At 35.3% G+C, this 18608-nt stretch overlaps 1 protein-coding gene across 8 annotated transcripts in view; it reads right to left on the minus strand.

The window, feature by feature from the left end:
- Nucleotides 1-18608, minus strand: part of Glut1 (Glucose transporter 1) — a 148827-nt gene that overhangs the window by 101744 nt on the left and 28475 nt on the right. Inside the window, exon 1 of one of the 8 annotated variants that reach the window (XM_089098294.1) lies at nucleotides 13380-13473. The exons of the other annotated variants lie outside the window; for them this stretch is intronic. The gene's annotated coding sequence lies outside the window, so the exon portion shown is untranslated. Of the gene's footprint in view, nucleotides 1-13379; nucleotides 13474-18608 lie in introns of those variants that run through there. 8 annotated transcript variants of the gene reach the window in all.

Genomic DNA, 18608 nt, shown 5'->3' on the forward strand with positions numbered 1-18608 from the left:
TTTGCTATTTCATCGACCTGATGATTACCACTTATGCCAGAATGGCTAGGAATGTTCTGAAAATAAGTTTTTATGCCACTTGAAGCAAGATTATCTATAATACTGAGACAATGATAAGTGTCAATGTCCAACTCATATTGAGGAGCTGAGGCCAGCAACTCAAGGCTTGATAGAGAGTCAAAATATATGATAATATTATTTGAATTTGCAATCAAAGGTTGGTTTTCCTTAAGGTGTTCTAATGCCATGATTATGGCATTTAACTCAGCAGACATTATAGATAAATTATTATATAATCTCTCGCCCATTGCAATTTTCAGGTGAGGAAGGAAAACACCACTTGCAACCTTCTCATTCATTTCTGACCCATCAATAAATAATTGGAAGTGATTTTTATAGGTAAGTGTATTAAGTTCTGCAAATTTCTTCTGGACAAAAGCAATGGGGGTTAAATCTTTATTCCACTTTGAGAACTCATTATTTATTATGGGACTTGACCAATTCCATGGGGGGGATTGGGGGAATGGGTGCAATAGACTTTGCTGGTATGGGGAACTTCTTCTGAATATTGGCATACTCATCTGCAATGCCTCTATACATGGCTGGATTTCTTAACCAATTATGCAGTATGTGTGAGCTGTTTGATTCAATTTTTGAAAGATGTTTTGTCAAGAGAAACCTACGTCTCTCCCTTATTGTTGCTAATCCACTCTCCATAAGCAGAAACTTGGTGCTTGTGTGTTTCCTAAGACCAAATATGAGACGTATTATATCATTTTGTGTTGTTTCAATTTTTTGCATCTGGGTCTTTGCACATGCACCATAGACGATGAACCCATAGTCAATAATATGGGGTCTTATATGTGATTTATAAAACTGGAGTAAGGTTTTCTCCTTATAGCCCCAGGGTGTGGAAAGAAGTCTTTTTAGTATATTTGTTTTTCTATAGCATTTTTTTATTGTGTTTGAAATGTGGAGGTGGAAATTAAGTTTTTGGTCAAGCAGGAGACCTAGGTAATTAATATGATTATCTTCTGGAATAGTCGTTTTATTTAGAGTTAGTTTTGCATTAACATGGTTTTGCTTCCGGTGAAATTGGATTATTTTTGACTTGGTGGGTGCAATGGGTAAATCTGAATGTTGAGAGAATTTTTCAAACTGGAAAAGTGACTTTTGCAGATTTTACCGTGCTATCTGAAGGTGTTTCCAGATGACCATAGCACCAGATCATCAGCATATTGTAGATTCGTGTGGGGTAGGTTCATGTCCCAGAGATATAGGGCAAATAGGAGGCAACTGAGGACTGCTCCCTGAGGTAGGTCTTTGGTTATTTTCTTTCGGGGTGAAGAGGCCGAACAAACACAAATGATGAAACGTTGCACTTCTATGAAGGATCTAATAATAGATATTAGTTTAGGGGGTAATCCGAGGTTCGAAAGTTTGTTTAAAGGGACTTGGTGGTTCAAATTGTCAAATGCCCCTTCAAAATATAGGAAAGCTGCAACTATGACATTATTTTTTGAGAAAGATTCATTTATTGCATTTGTTAGCAAAATGAAAGCATCTGTTGAGGAGTGGTGTTTCCTGAATCCAGTTTGAGTGTGAGGGATCATATTATTTTTTTCAACAAACCAGAGGAGTGATAGATCATTGATAGAGATCTGTGATAGATCATTTTCTCCATTATTTTCCCCATCACAGGAGTAATCATTATGGGCCTATAAGACTCAGGGTTATCTTTGGGTTTATTTTTCTTTAGGATTGGTAGGAGGGAGGAACATTTCCATATATTGGGGAACATAGAAGATGCCCAAGCGTAATTATAACAATTTTACAGTTCTTGTTTGTATGAAGGTGTGAGATTCTTTATCCATGTAGGGTGTATATTGTCATAGCTGCCGCTAGTTTTGGTCCTAATATGATGTATTGCATTATTCAATTCCTGGATAGAAAATGGATTAGTTATGTACTCGGATCCTGGGCGTGGTTGGTAACTTGGGTTCATAGGAATTGGGGACAGTTTGTTTTGATTATTTGATGTTAGCTTATTAACAAAAAGAGTTGCAAATAGGTTAGCTTTTTCATTATCATTGTCATAATGGGTATTATTATGTATAAGCTCATACAGGAGTGTGTTGGGGGAAGTCTGTTTCCCACAGATGTGGCTTATGACTTTATGTATAATTGGCTCATGTTTTTCTCTGGAGAGATTGTTTGCAAAACTATTCCAGTAATTATATTTAGCATCTATTATATTCCTTTTTAGATTAGATTTTGCTTGTAATTTTTTTAAATATGTAGTAGGTGATGCTTTTTTTATGAAAACTGTCCTAGCTGCCTTTTTTATTCTCCATTTATTTAGGCACTCATTTGTCCACCATGTTTTAGGAATTTGTTTAGGGAATGTTTTCTTAGGTGTTGTCCTGGGGATAGCATGATTAGCTGTATTTATTAGTAAAGATGTCAAGACTTCAGCATGTGTGTCAACTGTTGTGTTTGAAATGCATGAATTTTTGGTGAAACTTGTAATTTCATCATTTAGTTTATTTTGAAACATAGACCAATTTGCTTTAGTGTTGATATATTTGGAGGTATGAGATAGAGTTTCAGCAGGTTCATTTAGGGAGCAAACTATAGCAAAGTGGTCAGTACATAGACTATCAATTTTATTTATGTAAATTTTATTCAACAAATTTAATGACACAATTTGTAGGTCATTGTGGAGAATCTGCCACTTTTGGGGTTGAAATATGTATTCAGGTTTGGAGGGGTAGCAACAGCTAATTCATTATTATTTGAAGTCATATGCTCAATGAATTTCCCACCTTTATTTGCTGGTTTATTCCCCAACAATAGGCTGTGGGCATTGAAATCTCCACAAATAATGATATTTTCTAACATATTAGAATTATTTATATAATTAAAGAAATCCATGGCATCTGTAGTTTGGCCATTAGGGTTATAAAAGCTTATTATGTAGGTTATAAAATTATTCAGCCAAACGCTGATACCAATTGCATCAACATCATTTGCGAAATCTGGAAAATTGATGCCACACAATTTTATATTATTTTGAACTAATAAAGCTACCCCACCTCCTTTTCTCTCTGAAGATCTATCCTTTCTGAGGATAGTACATCCCAGAGACCTAATTTGTTGATTTTGGGTTAAATGAGTTTCCTGGAGGCAAGCAATATTAATGGAATTATTATTCATAAAAGATATTAGTTCATTTAACTTATTTTCTGTGAGTGATCTTACATTCCAATGGAGCATTGATATATGTTGTGTTGTTGATTTTTTCTTCATATGACTGTGTATCAATGTTCAGCTTTGTTAAAAGTAAAGCAAGATCTTTTTTTGCTTGAATGAGCATATCATCAGGGATGGAGATGTTTGCCAATTCTGCGATAATTTTTGTTTTCTGTAGTTGATTTATGTTCATGTCTGGAACTTCATTACAGTTTGAAATGAATATGCGTATATTTGTGGATTGTATTTTTGGTTGTGCACTCTATTTGTCGGTTAATTGATTAATTCATGGTAGTATCTCCGGTTTTTTTTTCTTCTTGAGAGGGGGGGCCAGGCGGACCTCGCCTGACTGGACAATGATACTAGTTTACTTAGTGATTCCTTGTGAAAGGGACGCGAGAAAGTTGGTTTAGAGGATAGTGTTTTATACGGGGTAAGCTATAGATAGATGTGAGCTAGGGAATAGCTTGATGCATTGGGGGTGTTTGACTTGGGGGTTTTGGTTGGTTTCATTACAGGCTTTATTTGGTATTGTTGGGCATCATTTGCTTCCATTGCTGCAAAGGGGTATGGGATGGCCTTCTCTGTTGATATTTGGAGTGTTAGAGCTCTTTTCTTGTATGCAGGGCATAGTGATTTATTTGTAGATTCATGTGGGCCTTTGCAATTGATGCATGTAGGCTGAGTGTTGTTGCAAGTTGTCAACTCTTTAGGATGGAAAGCTTTACAATTGCTACACTCTCGGAGAATTTCATTGCATTTATTTGTTGTGTGTCCCAGTTTGAGACACTTCTGACACTGGATAGGCTTAGGTTTGTATTCCTTGTGTGGTTTGATTTGCCCAAATAGGAATAATTTCTCTGGGATATTACTTTTTCCAATCAGTGTGAATAAGAAGGATCTACTAGTTTTTAGGCCATTAGAGTTAGGTTTGCCAAGTTGGGTATCATCCTCAACTGGGATTGTGATTCCAGCCCTATCTGAGAGGCCTTCTTTTAACTCCTGAGTGGATATCTCTGGGGGAACATAATAAACTACAATTTTTGTTGCTGATTGTTTTGGGTTCCAATTAGATGCAATAATTGGGGTATTCAGAAGGGATTTTAGGTTAATTATTGTGTCTGCTGATTTCTGATCTTCTACAGCTATTAGCAGAGATCCATCACGGTTAATATTAAGAGAGAACATTGATTTTAGCAATTTAAAAATTGCAACTCTTATTGAAGTGATCATTTTTATTTCAAAGGGGGTAGTAGGAGTAATTTTAAGGTAAATTCCTAAGTTTTTGGAGGGAGAATCTTGGGCAGAGGAGGGGAAATGCTTTTGATTGGGGAGATTTTTTTCCTTTTTTTAGAGCTTCTAGAGAGGACCTCTTGAAACCCATTAGCATCAGTTATGGTTAAATTAGCCACTACACTTATCATTGTCCTATTCTCAGAATTGGAGCTATCATTTGAACTTTGAGATAGTGTGCTTGACCAGCCAAGATGGGTATATTTCACTATGGCACTTTCACTGGCTTTTGTGGTGGGATGTGGGGGAAATTTTTTTTTGGAGGAATTCTAAAAATTACCTATTTTACAAATATTTAAACAAAAAAAAAAAAAACTAAAACAAGAAGGGAAAATATAATTATATCAAACCATCTGCACAATATTAAGGGGAGGAGAAACACCACAGTAAAGCCCTGAAGATGAGTTGAGCAGGATTGGTTCGGTACAGCTGCTGATTAGAAGGGATAATAATTCACAAGAAAATTTATTTTAAATTTCTTATAAAGTTGCTGCTGAGAAGAAGTAATATTCTAATATTGGTTTGCAGACTTATCTTCCTATTCTTCCAAACCTTTCTTAACTGTGAAAAAACACCCTGAGTCTTAGCTATTCTACTTTTAACATCTTCACGGTTCCCACCATCATTACTAATAATACTACCAAGGTAATTGAAGCTGCCCACTTGATCAATGTTTTTATTACCCAATGTCACCTTTTCATCTTCACTTATTCCTAGCCTTAGTAACTTAGTCTTCTTAACATTAATTTTCAAACCTCTTCTAGCACCATGAACTCGCAAAACCTCTAAAAGTTCATTCATTTTGCTCGCACTTTCATCTAGAATGCTTAAATCGTCATCATAATCTAAGTCCATGAGACTTTTTCCTCCCCATTTGATTCTGTGGCTTCCCATTGCCTTTCCTGTGCTCCTTAAGACAAAGTCCATCAAAATAATCCATATAAAGGGGGATAGAACACAACCCAGCTCAACTCCTGATTTAATGAAAAATCAGCTGCTAACCTCATTTCATACCTTAATTGCAGCAGTGTTATTCTTGTACATAGCACTAATCACTTTAATGTATTTGTCTGGTATACCATACAAGGTTGCAAACTGAGTCTTCCAAGGTTGAAGGGCTTATTTTTGCTTCTTTTTTATAAACTCTTTGTAACAGCATAAATACATTGCTTTGTGACCTCTTGTTGGAATATGAATTTTCCATTCTTGGTATCAAAAGAATTAGATAATGGATCTCTTTGAGTGGATCATATAGCTCTCTAAGACAAAAAAGAAGTTTGCAAAATCATTGAAAGGTAAGTATTATGCACCCTCAAGGTATGCAAGAAGGGAGGAGGGGAAGGTTATGGAATTAGCCAACCTAAAACTCAAAGCTTTATACTATAATTGCAGTTCCATTACAAATCAAATCTACAAAAACATATCCACTCAACAGGATGTGGCTAGGCATTGGCCATGACTAGTACAAAAGATGATTCTTTATCATAGCCCTCTGACTAGAAAGCATACTTTTACAAATTATTTTATAAACTAATAATATTCAAGGTAGGAATGTGTCTGTCTCCTCTGGTATATTATATTACTCTTGGAATTAACTTGTGCTGAGAATCAACAAAATTGTAGAATACAACAAAATGTAAATTGTTGTCTTTGAAAAAAATAAAGCCAAGAGGCAAAAGAAAAAAAAATAGAAATATACAGCTCTTTAGAGTGGAAAGACAAAGTTTTATCTCTGCAAAATGGCTATGACAAGCCAAGATGGGCCATATTTATATTTTAGAGTAAAAAATAAAAAAAAGAGCAAATATAATAGCCAGGAAAAAAAAGATTACTAAATGTCAAAAAGTTGTAATAAAAAGACAAAACAATTAAAACTTGCAGAGTTAAAAGGGAATAAGCCAAACAAAAAACAAGAATAATGTATCTAGTGACTAAAAACTATAATGCAAAACCCAAGTTAATTAAAAAATAAACTAAAACGAAAGCTCAAAACTTACAAAATAAGCAATAAACAATTGTAAAGTAAGAAGGGGAGGAGATGATTCAGTTTCTTAACATATCAGCTATGCACAAGATAAAAGTTTTTCTATATATTCAGAGGGAAATCTTATCAAGGTAAGGTTTTTTTGTTAAAGCAGAACAAGGGATGGGAGGTCAAAGGGGGGAAAATTGATTAGGGAAACGGGAATTTGTCTGGGGGTTCTGGAGGTCACTGTTGGTTAAACACACAAAAAATTTTATTCTCCTTTCCTTGAGGGTGACCAGATTGGCTCTCTGAAGAAGTGAGATTTAAGGGACTTTACACTCATTGAAGGTGTTTCTTAGGCACCTTTTATTGAACTGCCTCAGGGTCAAAATCATTTGTTGTATGTCTTTCTAGTTATATTTCTGATGAAAATAAAATTTAACTCAATTATCCATGATAAAGTTTAGAGATTTTTTTTTGCTGTATCTTTTAAACCTGAAAATTCACAAACAGCCAATTATTAAGCCAACTGCTGCATCATAAACATTTCATAACAAACTTGTCACAACAACACTAAATAAAAAAAAAGGAACAAAAGAAAAATGGAGCATGTCTTACTAAAATATGAGCCATATTACAAATTACTTTTGTTTGACAAAATTGACAATGAATAGTATTTTTCAGCACAAAGAACAAAGGGGAGCAATATCTAATATTTGAAGAAACTGAAAGATTAGGCAATTTCATATTAAAATTACACTTGGAATAATTGAATCTTAAATATTGACTCAAATGGTAGATTTTTGTCATAGTTCTACCTTAAATTGCAGATTGGAGCAATCCAAGGATTTTTCCATGTGAAGGTCCAGAGTTGATGTTTGAAGTTGTTTTAAATTGTATTTTAGCAACCAGGTGCTGCTGGATGATCAGTAGCTTCCCAATTGAGTTTACACTCCCTCAAGGACCACTCAGTGTCCAGCCTTTGTTTGAGAATGTCACCAGGTTCTACAGTAACTGTATCTTCAGATAGATGATTTATACTGTTGATGATTCTTGAGGAAAAGAACTGAGTGCAGACTCTGGATGGGGTAGACTGCTTAACAAGTTTCAGCTGCCTTCATTAACTTAGCCTATAGGTTAGAATGGTATCACCTCTATTTCTCCTGCATACAAGTGTTGGGAGTTTCAGCTTAGCTTGTCTTGCAGGGTAGGAAAGCTCCTGCATGGCAGATATCACTTTGCTGATAGGTCTTTGCACATCTTCCAAAACTTTTATGTATTTTTGAAAATATGGGGGGGGGGGGTTAGAGACATTCTAACTTCAAACTTGGGATGAAAAAGTCTCTTATTACAGAGACTTGTATACAGAAGACTGAAGACTTTAAGGGAACAAGTGGAAGGGTATGCTTAATGAGCCCCCAAGTAGAACTAGCACCAACAGCAGACTTTTTTGCATGGGTACTGAATTTTAGTTCATTATCAATGGTGACTCCAAGATCTCACTTGTTATTTACAGAGGAGATTGGGTGGCCAAACTATAAAAAAGAAGTGGAACAATGTGTGACCAAAAAGTTTAGAGCCCCTTTTAGAGTTGAAAATGGAACTTGCAACAGTAGTGATCAGTATACTGTACTTCGAAAGAGCTACTAAATGGTGCATAGAATGACATGTTCACCTTTTACCTTAAATTGCACTTACTAGTGATAGGATGAATCTTGTGTCCACCAGCTTCAGTAATGATAGTTAGTCCTTTTTGGGGTACCAAGCAGTGGTTCATGGTAAGCAGGCAAATAATACACACCCCTAAATTTACCACATTTTTGGTATGAGGTAAGGATGAGGGGTTTTTGGGTATCTTACCAATTAGTCCTCATTGAGTTTGGTGAATGAAAATTTTAGGAATGAATCCAGAGGCAAAATTATGCTCTTTAAAGTATCTACCTAAATCTTTTGCCCTCTAAAGCCCACTACCCTCTCAGGAATTTGGACAATCTTTGTATTATAAAAGTAAACCTTTCAGAAATAGATATAGAGCACAATTGAAGTCAAAGGAAACTATACTGAGTTTCATGTCTTTGCTAAATCCTGATTTATAAGGTTTTAAATAATCTTTGAAAACTTGTTAAATTTGAATCCCAGAATCCTCCCAATATGTCTTAAAATTCTAACCAAATCATTCGATCATTGTCTTTTCAAAAGCTAGTTTTTTCAAGTCAAAACAGGTATAGAAATATCTTCTCTGCAAGTTCTGACAATACTCTTGTGCATGACCTCATCTGAACTAAAACCAAAGATAAGTAATTCTGAATTTGACACTGATTCCAAATATATTGGTGCTACCATGACAATGGCATCCCAAGCTATATAGGGACAGATGTAGCCCAGGAATACATTTAAAACTATGCTAATTATGTTGGTTTACATCAATTTTTTGGGTACACAAGCTTCAAATCCAAACTTGTTGATGAAGCCAAGGAAGTTTTGGCAGTACATCTCTAGCCAAGACCACAATAGATGATGTATCAAAAAACTGATAACAGAGCAAGATGGAGATTTACAGACACAAACAAGCTTGCTAACTTACTGAATCTACAATATGTCTCAGTTTTCAACACTGAACCTGATGGTTCTTTACCTTCCCCACCAACATGCAATATAAAAACTCCACTAGAAAGTACCACAGCAACATTTACAGATGTCCTTAAACATTTACAGAAGTTAGATGCTAACAAGTCACCAGGACCCCATAATATACATCCCAGACTACTAAAAGAAATCGCAAAAGTGATAGCTGACCCCCCCCCCCCCCACAAGAATCTTCCATACAGCATTTACCTCTAGAAAGCTACCAGTAGACTGGAAAGTAGCCAATGTAATGCCAGTATTAAAAAAAGGTAATCACATCAAGTCTCAGAATTATTGACCTATTAGCCCAACTGCAGCAGTTGTTAAGGTAATTGGATACATAGTCAATGACTCAATTCTTGAACATTTAACCACCAAGATCTTGTTGCCCAAGAATCCCAGTCAGGAAGATCAATCAAAATGAACCTATTGGAATCATACTAAGTATTTACAAATATGATTGACCAAGAACATCCAGTTGACCTGCTGCTAGCCTTTGCTAAGACCTTTAACAAGGTACTTCATAGTTGGCTGCACTCCAAATTACCAGCTGCCAGCATCAATTCAGCCATGATAGACTGTCTTATGAATTTCCTTACCAACTGCAAGCAGAAAGTCCATTTATTTGAGATGGGTGGTCAGCTAATCTACTCTGATGAGATGAGACCATAGTAATGAGTAGAGTAACAAAGGGAACTGTAATAGGCCCAACCCTTTTCCTAATGTACATCAATGACATTTATGCATTTCATTTGTTTGCTGATGATGTCAAACTTTTTGGCATTGCAAACCCACAGAACATACAATGCAATACATACAGGCTACAGGATTTGGACTCAAGACTGGCTTCTCCAGTAGAACCAAATGTTATATTTTTACCTTGTACCCTATGTCTACCTACTCAATTTTCAATCCCATCACTAAAATAAGGGAGCATCTCAAGAGTAGAGAAGAAGAAAAGGATCTTGGTGTCATCACTGACAACAAGTTGAGGTTCCACAGCAAATTCAGCATGTTGTTTCCCAAGCAATTCTATTCTTGACCAATTGAAATGGATGATAAGTGACCAAGAGGCAACAATATTCTTAAAACTGGATAAAGCTCTTGTTAGACCAATTCTCAACTTTGGCATGTGCCTTGCTGGTCCTTCTTATTTGCAAGATGCAAGACCTTACCTTAGACCTTAGTTCCTCCTGTACCTCCAGAGGCACACAGGGCGTCCGTTAACAGCCTCCAATCATCCCGCAAATGAGCTGCTGCGTAAATGCAAGATGCAAGGCTCATTGAAAATATTCAGAGGCAAGCAATGAAGTGCATGAAGAGCCTAAAATCAGCTTCATATGAGGACTGCCTCAAACAACTCAAGCCACCTACCCTTGTCAACAGACATTTGCATAGCAGTATGATGCTGACTTACAAACTTCAAAAGGAAAACTCTGCCATCTTCATTACCAGCAATAGCCAGCCATGATCACACAAGAGGCCACCCCAAGAAGCTGCCAAAGTTAAGCTCCCAATTGAGAATCTGTCAAATATGCTTCTCATAATTACCATTCCAGAATCAGTTACAAATTGCTATGTTTCTCACAAGCCAATTTTTTTTCAGAAATATGTTTTTGAACTTTTGATTACTATGGGCATTTTGAGCCCTTTAAAGTCTCAAAATTTAATTTTCCCCAGTAGCAATTACTGAATTTTGAGTGCACAAAATAAAGGAGTGCTTATCTCTTATACCCACAACACTCAAGTTAATACTAATGAAATATACCTCAGTATCATGAAAATAAAATACTTTACCTTAAAATTACCTTAAATCACACTTGCTAGCGATAGGACAAATCACTTTATACTTTAGTAACAAAATCATGAAAACTACACCAGAGAATTATGCAAATCAGGCACCTCAGAATGCATCATATTAAACAGTTTCTAACCTAACCAAAATACTAACTAAAATATTTCATTAATTTATACCTACAATATAGTGTATATACACTCTCTCATGTAAAGCTGAAAGAAACTATGGAAAGAAACTGGTTCTGACAGACCAAGAACTTGAGTATGGTAGATATAAGAGATAGGTACCAAACAGGGCATCAGGCAATACATTAACTTTCACTCTAGCTAAATTATGTTCTAAACTGCAAATTTACCACTCTACATATTCACCAAGGGCATACATAAGAACACTGCCAAACAACCTTAGGAATAGGAAAGCAGTATGCTAAGATAGAAACTAAAATACTTTCCCATGGCATAGCCTAGGCTACTACAGATTTTGAATTCATGGTAAAATTCTAGACAAGCTACTTTTTGCACAGAAAGGAGTTGGATTAGGAAAACTAAACTTTCAGGGATGGATCTACAAACTAAAGTTTATCCCAGGAAGATATCTTGAAGTACCTGCCTCTGCTCCTTCTCCCTGTTGAGGGCATTGACCTTTGCTTATCTTTAAAAATCTTTGTGTTATAAAAGCAAAACCTTGTAAATATATCTTCTGCTTAGGCTAAATGAAGTAGCCAAGGGTACAAGAAATGTATTTTTAACTTTGCTTAACCCCAATTTATGAGGTTTCAAAGATCTATAAATAAATTTGGTAAAATTCTACTTTGGCTACTAATGGCTATCTTGGAAAGCACTTAGGTTAGGAAAACAAAACTTTCAGGGATGGGTCTACAGGCTAAAGTATATCCTGGGAAGGTGTTTTGAAGTACCTACCTCCACTCCTTCTCTCTCTAGAGGGTCCTGAAATTTGCCTACTTGACAGGTCTATAACTATTAAAAATTTTACAAAACAACTTTTTACCTTAATTTTCAATTATTGCTTCTTTTTCTCTGGCTTTAGTTCTGAAATGCAATTCCTTTAATTTAAGTAGAATTTTAAGCCATATCAATGTTTTTTTTTCAAAATTTAGGAATGTATTTGCATAGCCTATCTTTAAAACCTTAAAAATTGGGACTATGCAAAGTTGTGAAGCTGAAAACAATTTTGTTGTACTTCATTTTAGCAGAAGATCTATTTTGAAAGGTTTCACTTTGATAACAAACAGATTTTTAAAGGTCATCAAAGGTCAGGACCCTTTAGAGGGAGAAAGAGTGGAGGAAGGTACTTCAAAATACCTTACCAGGACATACTTTGGTAAAATTTAAATTTAGCTACTTTTGGCTATCTTGGAAAGCAGTTAGGTTAGGAAACTGAAACTTTCAGGGATGGGTCTACAGGCTAAAGTATGTCCTGGGAAGGTATTTTGAAGTACCTACTTCCAATCCTTCTCCCTATAGAGGGTCCTGAAATTTGCCTATATGACAGGTCTATACCTATTGAAATTTTGACAAAACAACCTTTTTACCTTAATTTTCAGTTATCAGTTTCTTCTTCTCTTGCTTTAGTTCTGAAAATGCAATTCCTTTTATTTGAGTAGAATTTTAAGCCATATTAATGTTTTTTTCAAAATTTAGGAAATGTATTTGCATACCTTAAAAACCTTATAAATTGAGGTTAAGCAAAGTTGTGAAGCTGAAAACAATTTTGTTGCACTTCATTTAAGCAGAAGATCTATTTAGCAAGGTTTCACATTGATAACACACAGATTTTTAAAGGTCAGGACCCTCCAGAGGGAGAAAGAGCGGAGGAAGATACTTCAAAATACCTTCCCATGACATACTTTAGGCTACCCTGTAGACCTATCCCTGAAAGTTTCATTTTCCTAACCTAACCCCTTTCCAAGATAGCTAAAAGCAGCTAAAGTAGAATTTTACCATAAATTTCCTATATTAAAAAAAGCTGTTGATATGGCTTAAAGTTCTTCTCAATAGCCTAGGCTAACAGGAGTCACATTTTCAAAACTAAAACCAGAGAAAAAGAAATTGAAAGTATAGCCTAATGTTGTTTTGTCATAATTCCAATAAGTATGGACTTGCCAAGTAGGACAATTTATAAAACTTATAAATCAGAAGGGCATTCAGCTTGGCAATAGGCTACCTTCCTGGAGTCATTGCTGAAAGATCTATTTTCCAAACCTAACCCCTTTCCAAGATAGAAAAAGTAGCTCGACTCTAATTTTACATAAATTTTATACTGGATCCTGACATTGCTTCTCAAAATTCGCATTATCAATTAAGACCAGTTAGGCCTATAAACAATGTAGCCTTGCTTTAGACCTTATTTTGTTCAAAATTTTGAATCGGATAGCTTCTTTGTACAAAGTTTCTAAAGCTACTAACAGTTATTCTGTATGGTTACCTCTAGCCCACTTCTAATCCAGGATTCAGCACCACTAGCAGGATTTGTACAGAAATCCACGTAAGAACCTTAAGATAATTTAAATTGTTTGCGGGATCCATTAAACGTCTATCGAATTGTAATTTCCCTATAGAGAAAAACCGAAAACCCTTATAAATTGCCCACTTACAAACCTATTGACGGATCCGATCCAGAAAAGAAGGTGCGTGAATGAAATTCTGAAAAACTATTCGTTCGTTTAAAAGATTCATTGGCTAGGATTGTAAAGCAGTTGTGGCCATTTTCCCTTTCCTACCAAAATTGGTAGTTAATATGCGTGGATAATTTCAATAACAAGTAAAAACGTTGTTGAGAAAGCGATAGTGGAACTTTCCACAAATAAGGAATTTGGTCAACATTTTCAAGAAAAAGCATAAACTGTTATGAAATTGATCTGAAAATTATTTAATAGTTCCAAATGATGTTAGCTTTAATTTAAATGTTTTAAATCACTAAAAAAATGTTGCTAGAAAGGGATGAGAAACCCCATGCCTTTTCACGACAGAACATAATTGGGGCTTTACTGAAAAAAACATGAATTTGGATTAACCACTTCAATGAAAAACCTTATATGCCCGCGGGGCATAACTTACAACCTTTGCTCCCAGACTCTGGGGGATTGTTTCCCAAAGGCCGTGTTATGCGATCTTTGGACTATTTTGAACAAATGGCTCTCTCAAAATTTCTATTGGATGCCTTTAGCGAAAAAAAGACGTGAGGGGCTATTTGCCGTCTGATCACTTTGACTCTTAAAATGGGCACTAGAACGTCTGATTTCCAATCCAATGAGCCCAATACGAATTTATACGACCATCCCTTCCATAAAAATATTATTTGCCCCTGGGGCACAACTTAGAACCCTTGCCCTAAGGGGTGCTTTTAACCACGCTGAACAAAATAGAAATCTCAAGGTTTTGAATAGATGTGTTTTGGGAAATGATGGGATTGAGGTGGGCAGGGTCTGGTCCAATCACTTGTGACTATTAGAGAGGGCACTAGAACTTTCAATTTCTAATCGAATGAGCCCCTTTCGAAGTTTCTATGATAGATCCTTCTATACGAGGTGCCATGGTCGGAAAAATAATAATAATAAATAATACATTGTACCCAGGTCACTGTTTACTTAGGCAACATTATTGCGCTGCCTATGATCATTAGTTAATGATTAAAAAAAACAATACAAATAAAATAAAATAATAAATCAAAATAAAAAAGAGAAGTGTGTTGTTAAAAACAAAAGGTGTGAGAAGCACCAAAAGCGTATTCAGGATTTTTCTGAGGGGTACTTTTCGACGGGGGAGGTTACAAAAAACACTTTAAAACCCGAAACACTCTCCCTAAATAAGACCTTAGGAAGCATCCTTGTGTTTGAGGAACTAAAATGTTTTATGGATAGTTTTAAGATGTATTAATTTTGAAAAAACCAAAGTTTTTCCGAGGGAAGTAAAGAGCGAAGTTGAAACTTAAAACGAACAAAAATTATTACTCCAGAGCTTATCTAACATACATGAATAAAACTAGTACGAATAAATCAACTGGTGATATTTCCTTATGTTTGTAGGATTACAGAAAACTGGCGCTTTACTGAAAACACAAAAGAATATATGAGTTTTTGGTACGGTAAAAGTAAGACTTTTAAGGACAATTTTACAAGTTAAAAAGTAAAGCATTTTTAAATTGTTTATTTATTTTTTTCGTTAAGTTTGGCATCATTTTTGCACTATGAGCTCAGTTCAAAGATTGACTGTCGTTTTGGATCTGAAAAGGACTTTTCGTGATTATTTTGTAGACAAGTTTGAAGTGAAAGAATCTTATGTATTAGGACTATAAACTCGCTTTAGAATTCGTGTCACAACTGAAAATAGTCCATTTTATGGAGAGAAATAGGTGGATTTGCAGAGTTCACATTACAGTTGATATGTTGTTCATTTTGAGTAATACTAGGTGAGACCAAGATGTTACCTGATAAATTAATCCATTATTTTATATGCTGTGTAACGACTTTAAACTTATGATTTTTATGCTTAGGTTTTTAAGATAATTTTAATTGTATAATGAAAGTTATTGATATCACAGCTCCTGTAGGACAATGAAAAGCGTTATAGATTAGTTTGTTGTTGTGAGGCTACGTATTTACTTTTGACTCCTGAATCAATATTCTTGTTTTTTTTATACTTAGCTTTTGTATTTTCAGTAAAGCGCTAGTTTTCTGTAATCCTACAAACATATGAAAATATCGCCAGTTTATTTATTTGCTTTAGTTTTATTGATATATGTTAGATGGGCTGTGAATTAGCAATTTTTGTTCGTTTTAAGTTTCAACTTCGCTCTTTACTTCCCTCGAAAATCTTTTTTTTTTTTAATTAATCTATGCCTGTCTTTGATTAAAATTTAATTTAGAAACAACACTGCTATGACATTTTCTATTTATACGGAACAATTTCTGTTTGCTTTAAGTTTTAATGTTAGTTCTTAGTTTCAATTGAATACTTCAATTGGCACCTCAACCCTTATCAAGTTTCAATTGGCACCTCAACCCTTATTAAGGAGCTGAACTATGAAGCCGTCCGAAGAATTGAAGGAAAAAATAACTTTAGAGTGGGGACAAAAAATTACAACATTGTGTCATTTCTTTTTCTAAAAAAAAAATTAAAAAAGAAGAAATAGATCTTTAATTCTTTGTTTAAAAAAAATTAATTTTAGTCACATTTAAGAAAGTACTTCCAGGCGAGTAGCTTCGACACAAAATGTTAACTGAGCGGAGAGGTTTGTATATCGACATAATTGTGGAAAATTTTGCTAGCTCAACAGAAATGTGCCTTTAGGCTTAGAAATTTATTTGACCTGTCCCTAAATAAAAAGCCACCTATTACTCAGAAGTGAATAGAAATTTCAGAAAAAGATCATTTCTTGTGTAGGTACGATAAATGGTATTACAAACTAAGTTTGTTTTCATTTAAAAAATTCTGGGAATAATTACCTGAATTCTCCTACAGAACTGTTTTTATTTGTCTTATTTATCTGTTTTTATATGGAAAGGATATTACAGTGGAATTGTCAAGTTAATAATTTGAATAAGTAAGTATAACAATAAGTAATCCTTCTTTTAACATACAAAATTGAGTGGTTCCAAAACCACATGCCTACAAAACTCCAGCCACTTAGTGGCAAGGGGTTGGGGTCAAGGGCGTACTTTGCTATGGGGCAGAGGGGGAACTTCCCACCCCAGACCTTAGTTTTCCTCCCGACCCCACCCCCTCCCAGCTGAAATTTAGTTTCTCCAAAAATGTTGTCAAAAGTAAGATAAGCGTGCATAATTCAAGCCTCCACTGAAGCAGGTCCGTTATTTTATTACATCTTTACCTCTTTTATTACTATATGGCGAGTTTTTCAGTTTTCTCTGTCATTTTCGCTTTATTTAGAAAAATTGGCTCCAACTTTGACCCCCCCCCAGGATTTTGACAAAATTATGCCATTTGTTGGGATATGGATTTAGAGATCTACTCAGAATGTCGTTGCAAACCATGACCTGGATGACCTCTTTTCCCTTTTGAATCAAAATGCTTGACCAAATACCTTCCTGGTACATGCTTTAAAAAATGAGGGCATCATATTTAAAAAAACAAAACAAAAAAAACAGTGAAATTATCTGAAAATGATCGTATAGAAGGGAGAAAAGCATAACTGAAAAAACACCCAAGCAGGAATCGAACGCAAGACACTCAATTTCGAAGTCGAACGCTTTACCAACAGAGCAATGAATCTAATAATGTGATTCGATATATTAGTGCTTTTGCCTTAATTGCGTAACTTATTAAGCGTACTTGGAGGAGGAACATACGAGAGGTGTTCTTGCAAACCTCCAGTTACGGCTTCAGATCATAATTATTAAAATAATGATTTCGTTTTATACTTCCAAGCTTTCCTACTTAAGAAGTGACATAAAAAGTATTATTTTTAGTTCTATATTACACTTACGGATGGTAGAATTGATAAACATCATGTAGATATGAGCAACAGCTTTCAAATCAGCCATTAAACGTCACTCTAAAAAGTACTGGTTGCCCACTAGCCCCAGCTTTTCCACTTGAGACATGGCTCCAAAAGTGCCAATTTTTGTGCTATTTGGCAATTACGGATGGCAAAACTGATTAAAAGTACGTAGATATGAGCAATAGCTTTCAAATAAGCCATTAATCATCTCTCTAAGAAGTTCTGGCAAGCCACTAGCACCTAGCTTTTCCACTTGAGACATGGCATCAACAGAGCCATTTTAGTGCCATTTAGCACTTGCAGGTGGTGGAATTTATAAATAAAACGTAGATATGAGAAATAGCTTTTATGTGAGCTATTAAACATCTGTCTCTTGTAGCCTTCTAGCCCCACCCCTAGATAAACGGCACATAATTGTCCATGTTTGAGCCACATGCCACTTGCAGAAAGTGGAATTTTTGAAAAGAACGTAGATTTGAAAGATAGCTTTTGAACGAGCTATTAAGCATCTCTCTATGATGTTCTGGTAAACCGCTAGCCCTAGAAAAAAATGAAAAAAAAAAAGAAAAAAACGGGAGACAGATCAGTGCTACCCATGCAAAAAAGTTATTTTTCTTGTTGTTCAAGGTTGGGGACTGTAATTTCACTGAACAAGGTTTTCAACTATGCTGATTCCAATGGTACACTTTTCGTTTTGATTTGACGCCATTTTGAGGGGTTTCAGGCTTTTTTTGAAATTACCATAAATTTCTTTTTGCAATAAACTTTTATTTTTAATACGAACGGAAATAAAAATCACCATTCCTTAGTCAGTGTCAGATGGCAATTGGTTTTCACTGGGTAGCTTTTTTTCTAAACGTGTGTTTTAACTTTTGGTTACTATAGGCTGCTGTTCGCTCTTTACTAGGTTGCAGCTACCCCTGCAACCATGATATTGCGAATTTTTGGAGCCCAGACCAATTCTGTACTTTGCAGAATGAGGTAGGTCCCTAAATTCTTTTCACTGGAACATTTAACAGAAGAGGTTACTTGATCTCACCCACACTTGTAACAGTTATCTCCATGTGTTGCTTTTTGAGGATATGGGACCGTCTGGCTTCAATGGGGGAGCAATTGGAATGGTCCCAATCACCAAGACCAAGAATATATTCCAGTCATAAGTGGTTTTTGGATCTCAAAGAAGCTTATTCAAAAATA

This window comes from Artemia sp. Qi Xiang Cuo, chromosome 12 (genome assembly GCF_049724085.1).
Source record: "Artemia sp. Qi Xiang Cuo chromosome 12, ASM4972408v1, whole genome shotgun sequence".
Taxonomy (NCBI): Eukaryota; Metazoa; Arthropoda; class Branchiopoda; order Anostraca; family Artemiidae; genus Artemia; species Artemia sp. Qi Xiang Cuo.